Source organism: Falco rusticolus, chromosome 3, assembly GCF_015220075.1.
Source record: "Falco rusticolus isolate bFalRus1 chromosome 3, bFalRus1.pri, whole genome shotgun sequence".
Taxonomy (NCBI): Eukaryota; Metazoa; Chordata; class Aves; order Falconiformes; family Falconidae; genus Falco; species Falco rusticolus.
Window position 1 is genome coordinate 21,153,204 of NC_051189.1, and position 15,652 is coordinate 21,168,855.

The window sequence follows — 15,652 nt, forward strand, 5'->3', positions numbered from 1 at the left end:
CAGATAATTTAATCCATATGAACTAAGGTATTAATACATTTTATATATATACATTTAGATGAACATATAAAAAGAATTTTGCAGAAGCAAGAGAAGACAACTTATCAACTCATATAGACAATATTGTATTTCATATTTATTTTTTATAATTTTTGAAAGTGTACATGGATGTAAAAAGCAGGTAAATATGATTTTAAATTAAAATTATATAATTTTATGACAGTTTCTTAAGAATTTGCCTGAAAAAAATGCAAAGTTAAAAAATACATTGGGATTTTTTAATTACTTCCAGCCTGATAAGAGCTCTCATTTCCTTGACAGGCAATAAAAAAAGTTACCACAGTTTGTAGAAGACACTTATTTGGAACTTCTGTTTCTCCAGATTCTATGTAGTGCAATGGGTTAAATTTTCTCAATGTGGCCTTTGATTTTTGCACGATGGAGTAAGAACCTTTGCTTTTCTGAAATTGTATTGGCAAGGTGGGAGAGGGAAAGTGGAACCAAGGTGCTTCCCAGTAATTTCTTTTGCAGTATGAGACTGATTAAAACAATCCTCCTTTCTTTTTCAGGCAATTCTTAATTTACCTACTAACGATAATCCCCACTTGACAGGTGAGAAAAGCTACAGATGTATCACAAACCTCTTCTTTGGGATTTTGGAGGTTTTAGGTTAAAAAGTGTGTTTTTATTCTTGGGTTTTGCTGTTTTTGCAGTAAGGGGGAACACAGGAACCAACAGAAATCTGAAATTGTTTCCTGTTGGAGACTTCCAGGCTGGATTTGTTTTCTTTAGGCTGTCGATAGAAGGACAAGTGTAAAAGCGAGAATCTTTCCCTAAGTAATTATTTTCAGGGTGAGTTTTGAAATGATTGCTTAAATCTAATTCAATCCTGTATTGACCTTTTTTTGTCAAGATTACAATGAGAGATCAGCTTTCCTAAATGAAACAGAAAGCAGGACTTGAGACACTGTTCTTTCTACTTAGGTTGCTGCCAATTTTGTGCAGTGGTGCTTGGAGTTTTCTGATGAGTAACATGAAAATTGAGTAGTCAGACCAGAACCTTTGCTACTACCTTCAGGCTTCAAGCCTGCAGAAAGTTGTACGGTATATTAGTGACCTCAACAAGATCTAGAAACTGACATTTTCTTACAATCTGTACGATCTAAAAATGCCTAACTGTGATTGCTCTCCTGTGGGTGCTGCTCATTCATGCTTTTTGTGTGAAGTTTTTACAGAATGTGCTCAAAATAATCTCATCTTATTTAGGGACCTGCTGTGTGTCTTAAATCAATTCATTGTATTTAAATATGCCAAAGTTATTGAGACAGCTGAGAATGAAATTGAAAGTGAAGAGCGAGATGCCAGTTTTGATGATCGTGATTCTTCTTCCCTGGAAATACTGTAGCTTTTCCACGGATATCAGAAGGAGCTGAAACAGATATCCTATCATTAATAAAAGTAAAATTAAATTGAAAAGCAGAGCAATGAATCAGAATGAAAAAGTCTGTTCAGAATTGCATGTCCCTGCTTCGGACAACTTACATCATACACCTAAGATTTTTAAGAGAAGACACATCCAAAAATTACTAATTTCAGTTCACTCTTCTTCCTTTTTGGTGTAATGGGCACGGTCTTCACTCTTCAGCTAGATGCTGCAATGACAGAGAAGACATGAATACTGGAAGGTCAGTGGTTTTTTTAGGACATACCCATCCTTGCCTCAGGCTCACTGTTCATCTCATAGTCCTTCCCACAGAAACAAAACCTGTAAATCCTCTCTCAACAATGCCAAGTGGGCTTGAAGAATACTAGCACAGTGATGGCTAATGTTTTAATGCAGGTTGAAGTGAGATGTCCTAGGGACGGGAACGATACTGTTGATTTTACTCAGCCAACAAGTCCACTGTCTTTACTGTAAATATGGCAAATCAAACTATGAGGTTAAGGGAATGTATTGATGAAGATATTTTCTTCCAAAAAGCAGTTGAAGAAAATTAAATACATACTCTTGTGACTCCAACAACTGCAAGCAACTTAACAAAAGAATTTGTGCAGGAAGTTAGAAGTCCCATAACAAGAATTTGTAATGTCAGATTAAGGGTGTCAACAAATATTCAGACAATTCTAGTTCAGCTGCCTAACTATGTGGGCAAATGAACCTATCCAGTTAATGTAGAGAGATGATCCTTTCAGAAGGCTATTTACACCAGGCATCTTACAGTTTTAAATCATTCTTAAGTGGAGTCTATTCTCTGTTGCCTGTAGTGTGAAATTAGGGCTGCTAGATGGCCAAATGCCTAAAGCTGGGTGAAATAAATATCCTAAAGAGAAGAAATAATCTGGAAACCTCAACTCTGATGGATTCATTTCAATAGAATGCATTACTGTTTAACATATTCTGATGATTTGTTCAGGGCATGATGGTAGATCGAAGATTGAAATTGCAGTATGTATTTACAGAAGACTGACTGAGGCAGACAAAGTTAGTATCAGCACTTGGTAGGATAAGAGACCATTGAGAAATTGTGAGGTTCTAAAAGATTTGGAATTCAGTATAACACTCAATAAAGTACTTTGTGACAACTTAGGCACCAACCTTGAAAAAAATTAAGCAAATACAGCCCCAAAGCTGACCTTTAAGGAACTCACTTAGTAACCACCATCCCTTTAGACTGTTTCTTGATCTGTCTTCCTTTAGCAAGTTATTTTCCCAGCTTATAACTTCAATAGTCTCCTGCTGGGTGTAACATCAGAAATCTGGCAGAATATTTTTTAGATTTCTAATTCAGTTTCATATAGACTGTATCCTATCACTGACAGCTCTGTAAAGCAAAAGTTTCTCTAATGAAATCAGCAATCCAACAATGGCTTAAAACATGTGTGAGAGAAGCATCAGATTCTCTCCCGCTCCTTCCCTCCCATGTGTCAACTAAATAAGCTTTCAGGCTTTTGAAATAAATTCAAAGTTCAAATGTTGTGAGAGCTGACAGTGCCAAGATCCTATAGAACACATCTGCCTTTCGCTGTGTCTGTTCAGCATTCATCTGAAGGCAGAATTTAGTTTGTATGCTGAACTGGGACAAACCTACCACACTTACTAGTATCTTTGGGCACCGGAAATACATACTGAAACTGTCAACATAATCTAAATTATGAGAGATAATTTATCTGCTGTAACATTGAATGAAGAGTGTTCTCTCCAGTGCTGAGAATAATTCTCTGCTTTATATACTTGTCTAAATGCTGACCACATGTTGGGCAATGTGTTTGTAGCATTTGCCCTAGTGTTTAATTTTTGAACTGGCATGCATTCACCACTCCAAGTAAGTAAAATAATCCAGGGGAAAAGCACAAAATGCCCATTAAAGAAAACAATTTCAATAACAAGTTGAGCCCCTCGGGGACTAAGCTATTAAAAAAAGCAATCAGAAACTTGGAGGGTGTTTTTTTGTGCTTTTATTTGTATTTAAGACATCTACAGGGCCAAGACACAAAGCCAAAGAATGGGGCATTTGGTTAAAAACCTGAAGAAAAAAAATCACTTATTTGTGAAGTTAACAACTACTGTAGAATAGAAAATGAGCTCTTACCAAAACTGCTAACTATAGAAAAATATTCTTTTGTTTCAGAAATCCCTCTGGGATGACATTCTTTACATATGTTAAATTCTGTTAAGTTATATGATGTTCCACTAATGAATGGGACAAAAGTGGTTAAACAGCAATGAGAGAGCAAGCCAGCCAGGAATCTTTCATTATTTAGAGCTATGCATGAAAGGCCGGTCATCATTTCCATTAAAACTTGCTGTTTTCAGAGGTTTACGCTCAGCTGTAAACATTTTCTCCAAATGACTATTTCAGGGTTTCACTGTGAGTGCACCGTCTGATTTTACTGATTATGTATGACTTAAAGATGTGTGATGTAAAAAGAAGAAAAAAAGGGTTAAGTTTGGCTAAGTTAGTGTTATTTAGTTGCATAGTATTACAAGATGTGAATTCCTAACTGAAATGACAAAAGCATAGTCTAATCTGAACATCTAAGAAGAAGGATGACCCTGCAGAGTAATTAGATTGAAGTTCTGGCAGTGTCTGTTGCAAACGCTTTGTGAGTTATCTGGGGCAAGCTGGTTGACATTTCTGTGTCTCAGTTTCTGATCTTAAAACCTGTTTCTAAAGGAAGTAGTTCATTGATGTTATTAATTGTTGTATAGTGGTATACTGATGTCTTATATTGTTTTCTGTTTTCCCTTCCCTTGCCTTCCTTTCTCTTTCTCTTTCTCTTTCTCTTTCTCTTTCTCTTTCTCTTTCTCTTTCTCTTTCTCTTTCTCTTTCTCTTTCTCTTTCTCTTTCTCTTTCTCTTTCTCTTTCTCTTTCTCTTTCTCTTTCTCTTTCTCTTTCTCTTTCTCTTTCTCTTTCTCTTTCTCTTCTTTCTCTTTCTCTTTCTTTTTTTGTCTCTCTGTCTCTCTCTTTCTGTCTGTCTGTCTGTCTCTCTCTCTCTCCCTCTCCCCCCTCCTCTCCAGTAACTTCCCAGTTAAAAAGGCTTGATTTCCAGTGGTAATGACCAGAAACATTACTTTATAACACTGCAATATATTGTTTTTGTAGTCTCTTGTGAATGACGAATATGCCCGGCTTCTGGACTAACCTTTTCTGTGGTAAAAATGCTATTTATAAATCAGATTTGATCCTGTCCAAGTTCTGCAATGAGCCTCCTGATTGGTTTTGCAATGTGCTTAGACTCATGTTTTGAATGGATATTCATCCCAACCATTCTTGTTAAAAGGTCTTTGCAGAACCCAGTCTTTCAGATGGTATTAAAAAATTTAATAGCATCTTTCTAAACATACTTAGTTAGGTCTTTTAGCCTATTGTTCTGAGGCAAACCTAAACTTGGGAAAGTAATTAGGAAAACGAGTTCACCTACTTGATTTAGTCCAATGACATAACTATCTGTTACTAGGCTTTTGGCATAAGATTCATACTGAACAGCATGAAAGTAATCTGGGACAATTTCAGACCAGAAAGTGTTTTTTTTTTCCCCACTGATTATAGGGAGAGTTTAGTAAGAATAATGTGTAGTATACTTACACTACACTTGAAGGTAAGTGCTGCAAATACCTCTGCAATTTCTTTTCCTAGAAGGAGGCAGATCTCCGTACATTCGTTGTGTTCTTAGTTAAAGAATGACTAACAGATTTGATCCATTCTTTGCCCCTAAAGTGCAACATTGGCAAATAAATTCATCTTTTGGGTATAGGAATGCATATTTTCTATGTATATTGATGAACCATTAAGTAAAAGTAATCTATATAGTACTATATTAAAGTTGTCCAGCCTTCAAGATCCATGAATGAAATAATTCCTGCTGTATCTATTTTTACCTGTTGACCTTATTCTGCTACTCATTTGGTCTAGTGGCTGGTGAAAGGTCAGATGAAATGTGAAGATGATGAGCTGTCTGGTGTATCTGTTTTTTTCTTCAGCTGTCATGTTCCATCTCCTTTTTACCTGAGGTTTGTATTTTTTATTATAATTACTCCTCAGTAATGCAAACACATGCAGAAAGTGGGATAGGGAGGGTTGGAGGTGGGATGTGTACTAATTAATTTGTCAAGCAGTTACTTCAAAAGAGATTGTAATGGGAAAGAGAAGCTCTTCACTCAGACAATGGTCTCCTGTTTTTTCTACACTAGTGCAAGCATGTTACATAACCTTAGTGTAGTGTAAACAGGAGTGAAACTTGGGAATATGATTTCCTACCTTAATTTTTCACTGATATGGTACATAATTGTGCAAAAGTAAAGGATATCCCCAACATCAAAATCCTTAACCATTTTGAAATTTATTTTAAACTTAAAGTAACTTCTTGAACATGTCAATCTCCACCATCCTCATCCACCCATTTCAGTGTTTGTAGGTAACATGTGATATCCTCTAGCTATTATATACATTTGCTAGGCTTCAACAGAGACAACCAAAATATCTACAATCATTATTATCCAGTATATATATTGAAATATACTCTAAAATGAAGTTTCCACTAATTCTTATGTATCAGTGAAGCAAAAAACTCTGTAAAATCTATCCTCTAGCAAAGTTGACCAAAGCATACAAACACCAGCCAAGTCAGAACTACTTTTTCATTTTCTTTCTAGAAGTGAAGTATTCTCTGTAGTATCTAAGCAGACTAAGTCACTTGTCTATTATGTAACTGCTTGTTTACCAGTGATTCAAATGTAAATCTGAATTTCCTATATAGTTGTCTCAGCCTGTTACTGTAGACAATGACTGCAAAGAACAGAAAGATAGTTGGCAAATCAAGAGTAACATTTATGAACTATTTTCACAGTTTTCTGTACAGGGATCTGTTCTTTGGTGCCATTTTCTTCCCTAATTTAAGTGCAAAGACAGACTGTATTTTCCACCTTGTAATTAATAACACCTACCTTGACTCTTCCAATTGATTGGTAACTATGTTTATGAAATGATGATTTCTCTGCCCTTCTTCATTATTTTTCATTCTTTGACAAATGGCATTTATGAGTTGAATAGGACCTGTGGATTTTCACAAATTTGTTTGAAATACTCTCTATGTTAATAATTTCATCTTTGTGAATGTTCATCTGAAAAAGTAATGTGCTTTCTATTACTTTACTGAATGACCGACATTTATAAACAAGAACAGTGCCAGAAGCAATCATTAGGACACTTGGTCTCTCACACATAGTATGGGGATGCACAAAAAGTAGTAAGATTATGTCATGGTTTAACCCTAGCTGGTAATTAAGTGCCATGCAGCTGCTTGCTCACTCCCCCCTCACTCAGAGGGATGGGGAGAAGAGTTGGAAAGGAATGTAAAGCTCGAGGGCTGAGATAAGAACAATTTAATAATTGAAATAGAAATGAAAGAACAATAATAACTACGATGACAATAACAGTTACAATGAAAAGGGGAAGGGAGAGAATAAAATCCAGAGGGAAAGGGAGAAAAACACATGTGATGCAAAATACAACTGCTCACCATCCACTGACCGATGCCCAGCCAGTCCTGGAGCAACGATCTGCCTGCTTTGGCCAACCCCCATATGTATATACCAGGCATGGTGTCCCATGGTATGGAATACGTCTTTGGCTAGTTTGGGTCAGCTGGCCTGGCTTTGTCCCCTCCCTGTTCCTTGTGCCCCTCCAGCCTTTTCACTAACAAGGCCTGAGGAACTGAAAAGTCTCAGACCAAAGCCAAAACACAGCACCCTACTAGCTCCTAAGAAGATAATTAATTCCATCCCAGCTGAAACCAGGACAGATTAGCAGATCCAGAAAGTTTCAGGGTACTACATTTTTTTAACAATCCTTCTACTTGCACAGGGAAAAAAATGAATCCATTTATCTACAGATGTTCTTTACAGGTGTAAAATAGTTGATTTGTTTGTGGCTGAAATGAAAGATGTAGATTGGGTTCATTAGTCTTTTATTCATCTTGTCACACTATTGAGATGACACTTTCATCCTATACTGATGTGTGCATTTTTTTGTTCTGTGGGGTAGATCCAGTGCATCCATATGAATATTCTTTTACTCTATAAGCTGAGGATATTGTAGGTCCTCTCTAATATTTTTGTTCTTACTGGGCATTCTGGCAGTGGTAAAAGCTGTCTCCTGATCCAGACAACCTACTCAAGACAAGCACCTTTCTTTTTCCCCTAGCAGTTGCACAGAATCCCTGTAGGTCATAGAAGTTAAAAGAAGTACTAGTAAAAGTACTGCTAAAAGAAACAATGAAATATTCTAATAATTCAGATAGCTCAGTAAATTGTACAGTAATTACACACATATCAAAGAACCATAGAATCATACAATGACTTGGGTTGGAAGGGACCTTTAAATGTCATCTAGTCCAACCCCCTGAAATGAGCAGAGACATCTTCAAATAGATCATGTTGCTCAGAGCCCCATCCAACCTGACCTTACTGTTTTCAGGGATGAGGCATCTACCACATCTCTGGGCAACATGTTCTAGTGTTTCACCACCCTCATTGTAAAAAATGTCTTCCTTACATCTAGTCTAAATCTACCCTTTTTAGTTTAAAACCATTACCCCTTGTCCTATCGCTACAGGACCTACTAAAACCTTTGTCCTCATCTTTCTTATAAGCCCTCTTTAAGTATTGAAAGGCCACAATAAAGTCTCCCTGGAGCCTTCTCTTTTCTGGGATATATCTTCCCAAACGATCTTGGTGTTAAAACCTAATAGGGTCAAAGTCACTGTTTCAGACTTTCCGTAGTCTCAGGAACTGTGATTCCCTTGTTGAATACAAAAATGGCAAAGGCAAGTAGGTTCATCATGTCTGAAGTTCTTATTAATGATTATCTAAACTGCTCTGAGCCTCTGCTCACGAAACCTCTGTGTGCTGGAAGGGTCTCTTCTACATTCTATGGAATACGGATTACCTGTCTATATCCATGTATATGTTACTTGTATATGCTTAAAAACTCTGTTAAAGAGAAGCTAACTTAACACACATGCTGTGGAAATACACAGGCAGATAAGGTCCCTGCCAAAAGAATCAGTGTATTTTGTATTTAAAATGTTTAAGTTAAAACAACATGGTAACTATCACATGGACTGAACGATGAATGTACCTGTATTAGATGGAAGGACAGACTTCCCACCAAACATGCATTTATGTGTCTTCCAGATCAGTCAACTCTGACATAGGTTATCTTGCTCCTGCCATACATAATGAAACAAACAAACAAAGCAAACAACAATGTAGTTGGTTTGCATGGCAAGGTTTTGGTAGAAGGGGGACTATGGAGGTGGCTTCTGTGAGAAGATGCCAGTAACTTCCCCATGTCCAGTGGAGCCAATGCCAGTTGGACCTGCCACCACTGGCCAAGGCTGAGTGATGGTGGTACCACCTCTGCGACAGCATACAAAGAAGGGGAAAAAAACACATCTGTGCAACATAATTGCAGCAGAAGAGAGGAGAGAGAATATGGGAGAGCAATAGCCCTGCCGACCGCCGGGTCAGCGCAGGAGGCAGGAGGTGCCCCAGGCGCCGGAGCAGAGGTTCCCCCCCAGCCCGTGGTGCAGCCCCCGCTGAGGCAGGCTGTGCCCCTCGGCCCATGGAGGGTGGCGGGGGAGCAGATCCCCACCTGCAGCCCGTGCAGGGCCCCACGCCGGGGCAGTCTGTGAAGAACTGCAGCCCCTGGGCAGGGCTCCCGTTGGAGAAGCCCACGGGGGACCGTGTCCCGTGGGAGGGACCCCAGGCGGGAGCGGGGCAGGGTGTGAGGAGCCTCCCCCTGAGGGGCAGGGGCGGCAGAGGCAGCGTCAGGGACCGGCCCAGCCCCGTTCCTGTCCCCTGTGTCACTGGCGGGAGCGGGGAGAGAAAATGGGGAGTGACGTTGTGCGCGGGAAGAAGGGAGAGGTGGGGGGAAGGAGGTTGCAAGATTTAGCTTTATTTCTCATTATCCTACTCTGATTCGATCGGAAATAAATTAAACTGTTTTCCCCAAGCCAGGTCTGTTCTGCCCACGGCAGCAGCTGGTGAGTGATCTCTCCCTGCCCTCACCCCGACCCATGCGCCTCCCGTTATACATTCTCTCCCCCTGCCCAGCTGAGGAGGGCAGTGATGGAGCGGCCTTGGTGGGCGCCTGGCACCCAGCCGGGGTCAAACCACCATAAACAAAACAACACTTTCAGATAAATTTGGATATAGTTGTGGAACTTTTTATATCGGAAATTCTTGAGTGCTTTTAAGTCAAGATACATAGATAAGTTTGTGGGGTTTAGAGTTTCTCTGGATTATAATGAATCTCTAAATGATCTAGACACATTGCTTCTTGCCTGGAATGGCGTCAGCAAAACATGTATCTGCTGTTCTTTAGACAGGAAAAATGGTCATAGAGGAGGTTCCAAAGATAAGACACTTTCTCATTTCATTCCTGCTAAGGAATCTTCCTATTTCATCACAGGAGTCTTTGGGACTCTAGTATGGAAGATAAATTTTGTTGATTCACTTCTTAGCTTCACCTCTTCACTGAGATATAACACTTAATAGACATTGACATTTCTTAGGACTGAGGTACCTGGTCTGATTCACACAAGAAATTTTCACCCATTTTGAGTTAGTGCCTGTTATTTTTAGGCAACTAAAAGCAGACATTGCAGATTCAGGCCTTTGTTGACCTGAGTTTGCATTTTTCTGGCTTAACACTAACTTCTCTGTGTGAGCATGTGATGAGACTGTGAATAACCCTGACGTGTTGTTATTCTGCCTTGAGGTGCCACTATAGTGCTAGTGGAAGTAAGGACAGCAGTTTCATCTTGAGCAGAAGAAGGAAAAGCAGCATTTTGGATTGTGTGCCATTTCCTTCTTTATTCTTAGCATTATCCTGTAAAAGACATGAAAATGCTGCTCGTTCACTGTATGATTATGTTCACATTAGTAATGACATAGCATGTAAATTATAGATAATGAAGACACTATGCATAGACACAATTTGAAGTAGCCAAGGTTAATTCCTGTCTAAAATAATATGTTCACCTCAAATTTGATCAGCTATATGCAAAATAAGGAAGAAAACCCCTTTAATTATGACATCTTTATAAATTAATTGATGTACCTATTCAGTGACTATATTTTTAATAGAAGTCTCATTTGAAATATCTTCAGGGTGTATATAAAGTGGAAATAGTATCAGAATGTAAAGTTATTTACACTAATCATGTGAACCATTTTGTTTTGTAGTCAACCAGATGCTTCAGAAGACAAAAAGACAAATCAAAAAATTAAATCAATAAGAGAGGAAAGATCCTGTTATGGCTGAGGCAATGGATTGGAATTCAGGAAATTTGATTTCAATTTCTGACTCTGTGACAGGCTTCCTGTGTGACCTTAGGTAAGTCATGTTTCCTCTCCAGATGCTGGTTTCTCACCAGTTTAGAGGAAAGAGTAATGTCCTTCTGAACTCTTTTTTTTTTTTCTCTCCTATTTTTGTAAGCTACGGTATACACAATGTTACTCTGAAAACTGCATTACATACTTCATACTTCAAATTGTAAGGTCTCAGCTTTCAGAGGAATGAAGGATTTTTGGGGCCACTGGTGTCTTATGGCTTTATTTGCCTTTTGAACACAGCCCCAAGCTAGCACCCACTTTCAAACTCAGCACACTGTTTCATTGTTCTACGTCTGTGCTGTGTCCATCTTTGGGAGATCTCCAGGCAGGTAGGTAGGCAACCTGAACTGGCACTGTCTCTTTGTCTAGGTACAAGTAGAGCCCTCTTGCAGCATGGGTTGGCTTGGAACCATGCCAGTCAAAAGGCCAAACCTTTTCCTATATGCACTGCAGGGCCTTGCAGAAGCTTCCATGTGATGGACGTCACACAGATGTGCCAGCTGTGCTCCTTCATCAGCTGTATAGTAATATGCTGCCTAAATCTTGGTGCCTTGTTTTCTTTGGGAACCTCTAGGCACTGGACTAATACAAAGAATGCTCAGGAAATTATGACAGGAGTGATAGAAAAAGGATCCTTACCAGATAGCATTTTCCTCCGTAATGCTTACAAAAACACACATAAAAATTATTTACTTATATAAAATCACTCACTTCTATCAGCTATTGTGACACCTCATGCTAAATCAGTTATTGAGAAATATTTCCCTACAAAAATTAGCAAAAAATGTTTGAATGAAAACTATTGCTTTTTGAAATAAATACAAGCAATTGAATTAATGTTTTATTATAAGGAATTAGTTTATTGTAATGCTGTAATATATCAGATATTCTTATCTTTTAGTTATAAAAGCACTGAAAATAAATAACTAGTATTTATGAGATTGTATTCATGACTTTCTTTGTATTTTAATTCTGTTTCTGTTTTTACTTTCGATTTTGTATTTTCAAAAGACATTTTATTGTACATATGGGACTTTCTTTAAAAACACAAATAAAGCCACGATTCTACAACAGTAAATGTGTTTGAATTGGTATGTCTTAGAACTAAGTGTATTTGTAGCTATGTGCACAAAGCTTTCACAGTCTATCAGCGTGTGTGTACACACAAACATACATATATACATACATCAACTGTTTCAGTAAATAAACGTTTTTATTTCTATCTTTCACTGCAAGCTGTGTTATTCTCTGTAAATCTGACACTTGCCACATTGCATGTGAATATCACCAAAAAGAGGAATTGAAACCACCAGTATCGCATAACTATGATAAATCAAGATTATTTTCCATTTTGAAAACATAGCAGGACATTAATTCACACAGTGGAAGATGTTTTTAAATATACAGAAAAGGATATTTTTAAAATTGCTTCTATTCATTCAATTTGCAGGAAAAAAAATTTCCCCTTGTGCGTTTTACACATACAGATATATCAATACCTACGCTTGTTATCTAGCCTCCTTGCTTAGACAGTTGGGGGAAATACCACCCTAAAGATGTGATTTATCTCATCTAAAGTCAACATCTATTTACTTTCTATGTTTCTCTTTGTAATGCAGAATTTCTTCTCATAATGTAGAATATTACCAAGTGTAGATGAGATGGAACTTGATACTTGCAGTTAATGTTTTGCATCTTACTACTTATAATGACTGTTTTAAACCATTTAGGCAGTGCAACACTGATAGCCATCCACACTTTCCAGACATGTCTTTCTAAGAAGACATTATTTCCAAAGTTAAACAAGGGCTAACACAGTTTTTTAAGTTCAAAGTAATATTCCACTGCTTTTATGGATACCAGGAAGCAATGAATCAGTTTCAGTTACACCACACCAGCTGGGTAACTTGAATCCTTCACACTTTTGCTGAAATGTCCTGGCACTGTCCAGTGGAAAGCAAATACATCCTCAGCTTTGTTCAAGCAGCAAGTGCCTTTTGTTTCCTTCATGGCTCAGAAACTATTCTGTACTGCAGCCATTCAAGAGATATGGACAGTCATAAGAAATTAAAGGTCTCTGTTAAAGATTCAGGACTTACATTGTCCTGATTTTGGCTGGGATGGAGTTAAATTTCTTCTTAGTAGCTAGTACAGTGCTGTGTTTTGGCTCTGATGTGAGAACAACGTTGATAGGACACTGATGTTTGTAGTTGTTGCTGGGTGATGTTTATACCAAGTCAAGGACTTTTCAGTTTCTTGGGCACTGCCAGCAAGAGGGCTGGAGGGGCATGGGAACCTGGGAGGGGACACGGCCAGGGCAGGTAACCCAAGCCAGCCAAAGGGATATTCCATACCCTGTAACATCATGCTGAGTATATAAACTGGGGGAAGAAGAAGGAAGGTGGGGACATTTGGCATTATGGTGTTTGCCTTCCTGAGTAACCGTTATGCGTGATGGAGCCCTGCTTTCCTGGGGATGGCCAAACACCTGCTGCCTGTGGGAAGCAGTGAATGAATTCCTTGCTTTGCTTTGCTTGCGTGTGTGGCTTTTGCTTTACCTATTAAATTGTTCTTATCTCAACCCCTGAGTTTCACATTCCTTTCCAATTCTTTTCCCCATCCCTCTGGGTGGGGGAGAGTGAGCAAGCGGCTGCATAGTGCTTGGTTGCCAGCCAGGGTTAAACCATGACAATCATATACTGTAGAATGTAGTAAAGAGTAGAGAAAATTTACTTGCATTCCACATCAGCATATCTCTGCTATTTAAATTTTGTTGATTTATAGCATAAACTTTCATGAGGCCTGTGCAAGAATCATCCCCTTAATAATCATTATTTCTTTCTCTCTTACGTTTTTTTTTTTTTTTTTACCTCTAGCCTTCAAGTGAATGAATCATTAAGAGCTCATTACAAATGAAATATTATTTAAACAGACTTATTATGTTTAACTAGAAGTTTTCATAGACACATAGATTACCTTAAGGCCAGAAGGGACCATTACATCAACTAGTTTGACTTGAATAATGCAGACTGTAGAACCACATCAGTTTCTCTTGCAATGAGCTCTGTAAACTATATTTGACTTCAGCTGATCTTCTATGGATGCGTTTTGTCTTAATTTGATAGTACAGAAATGGAGAATCTGCAACTTTTCTTGGTAGTAGTCTTCACAGGATGAATTTTGCCTACTGTTGTATGTATGCTGTTCTTGCTGTCACCGAGCTGTTGAAGTCCACCTTCCATTTAATATTCTTCGTAAGGATACTTAGAGCTTTGTTAGACTAATTCCTTTGGGGCTGCAATTTCCACGGTTCTTTGCAGCCTAATGTTTAGTTTGCTCATTGAAGAAGAGCACAAACAAAATTAGCTAAGTAAGGTCTTGACTCACAGCCATAAAAAAAAAATAAATTCTACCACTCCCACCCCACCCCTCTTATTTTTTAATAGTAACAATGGCTGAAAGCTGCAGCCTAAATGTTTGGGCTTTTGTGTAGTTGCTCGAGATCAAAGAAGGAAGATGGCTCTAAAGAAATGCATTTGCACAGCTTTAAGTCAAGTATGGAGAATCAGATTATTATATGCTATAATTATATGAAAGCTAGAAACAGATACTGGCACCCATTCTGTCAGGTATGGTTCTCCCACCTATGAGTACTTTAGTGTCACCAGCATAAATCATACGGAGTTAAGGATCTACTCACAATTCATTTGGTGGATCAGAGAAATGTAGTGTGACGCTTTTGCCTTTACTGCTTCTGAGAGGATTTGGTAATTTCCTACTAACTTTGACTTTCTAATGATTTTAAGAAATAGACTAAAATTAAAAAGGAAGTAGGAGACAGAATGAAGAATGGAAAATATTTTGAAGGAAGGGCAAAGCATTTGAAAGATAAGTTTTATATGTATGTTTGAAACAAGCCGGTAGAAAACTGGGTATTTTTCCATTCATAAGCTGAGTTCTCTGTCAATATTTCCTTTCATAATGAAGCTTTTTACCCTAATGAAGTGCTAGTTGCTGGAAAATAGTATAGCCTGAGGTGAATTAGTAACCTTACCAAATCAGCACTGCAGTGACCACAGTGCTGTAGGTGGTACAGGGACAGAGAAAGGCTTTGAGAATCCCAGCTCCACTGGACTTTATAATTCCCATGAGCTTCAGAACCAGTCAACTCTGGAAACTAAACTACAGTAAGTTTTTTTAAAAATTGCGGTTCTTTTCACCAGCCCCTACGGCTAGTTATTATTCAGATGAATACAAAAATGTGGCAGATTTATTAGCACTCTAAAATCTGTAATGGAATGTTTTAAATTTAAGCCAACTTTTTCAGATTAGAAAAGTCTGTGCATCCTATCCCCCAAGGCCAGGTAAGGCAAGCATAGAACATTAATAAAATAAAAAACCCTAAAATTTTCTGTTTTCAAATTGGTGCAAGAGACACACCTTACTTACAGTTCAGTTGTTATGTGTTTAATAGATATGAAGGCCTTTTAGCTTTCTTGCTTGCTTTCTTTGTGTGTGTCTCTCTCTTACTGATTTTCTTTCTAGAAGGTACTATAATGCCAAAGTTTGTTAATTAAAAGTCAAATGTTATAATTTTACTACAGAAGTGCAAAGAACTTTGTGTCATAATCAAAGAGAGGTTAGAGGAGCCTTTATGAAGGAGTAGTAAATCATGGGAAAAATTCTCAATTATTTAGAGAGTGGAGAAAAGACTCTGGGGTCCCGAAAGTTCTCATCCTGTCTGAGATGCTG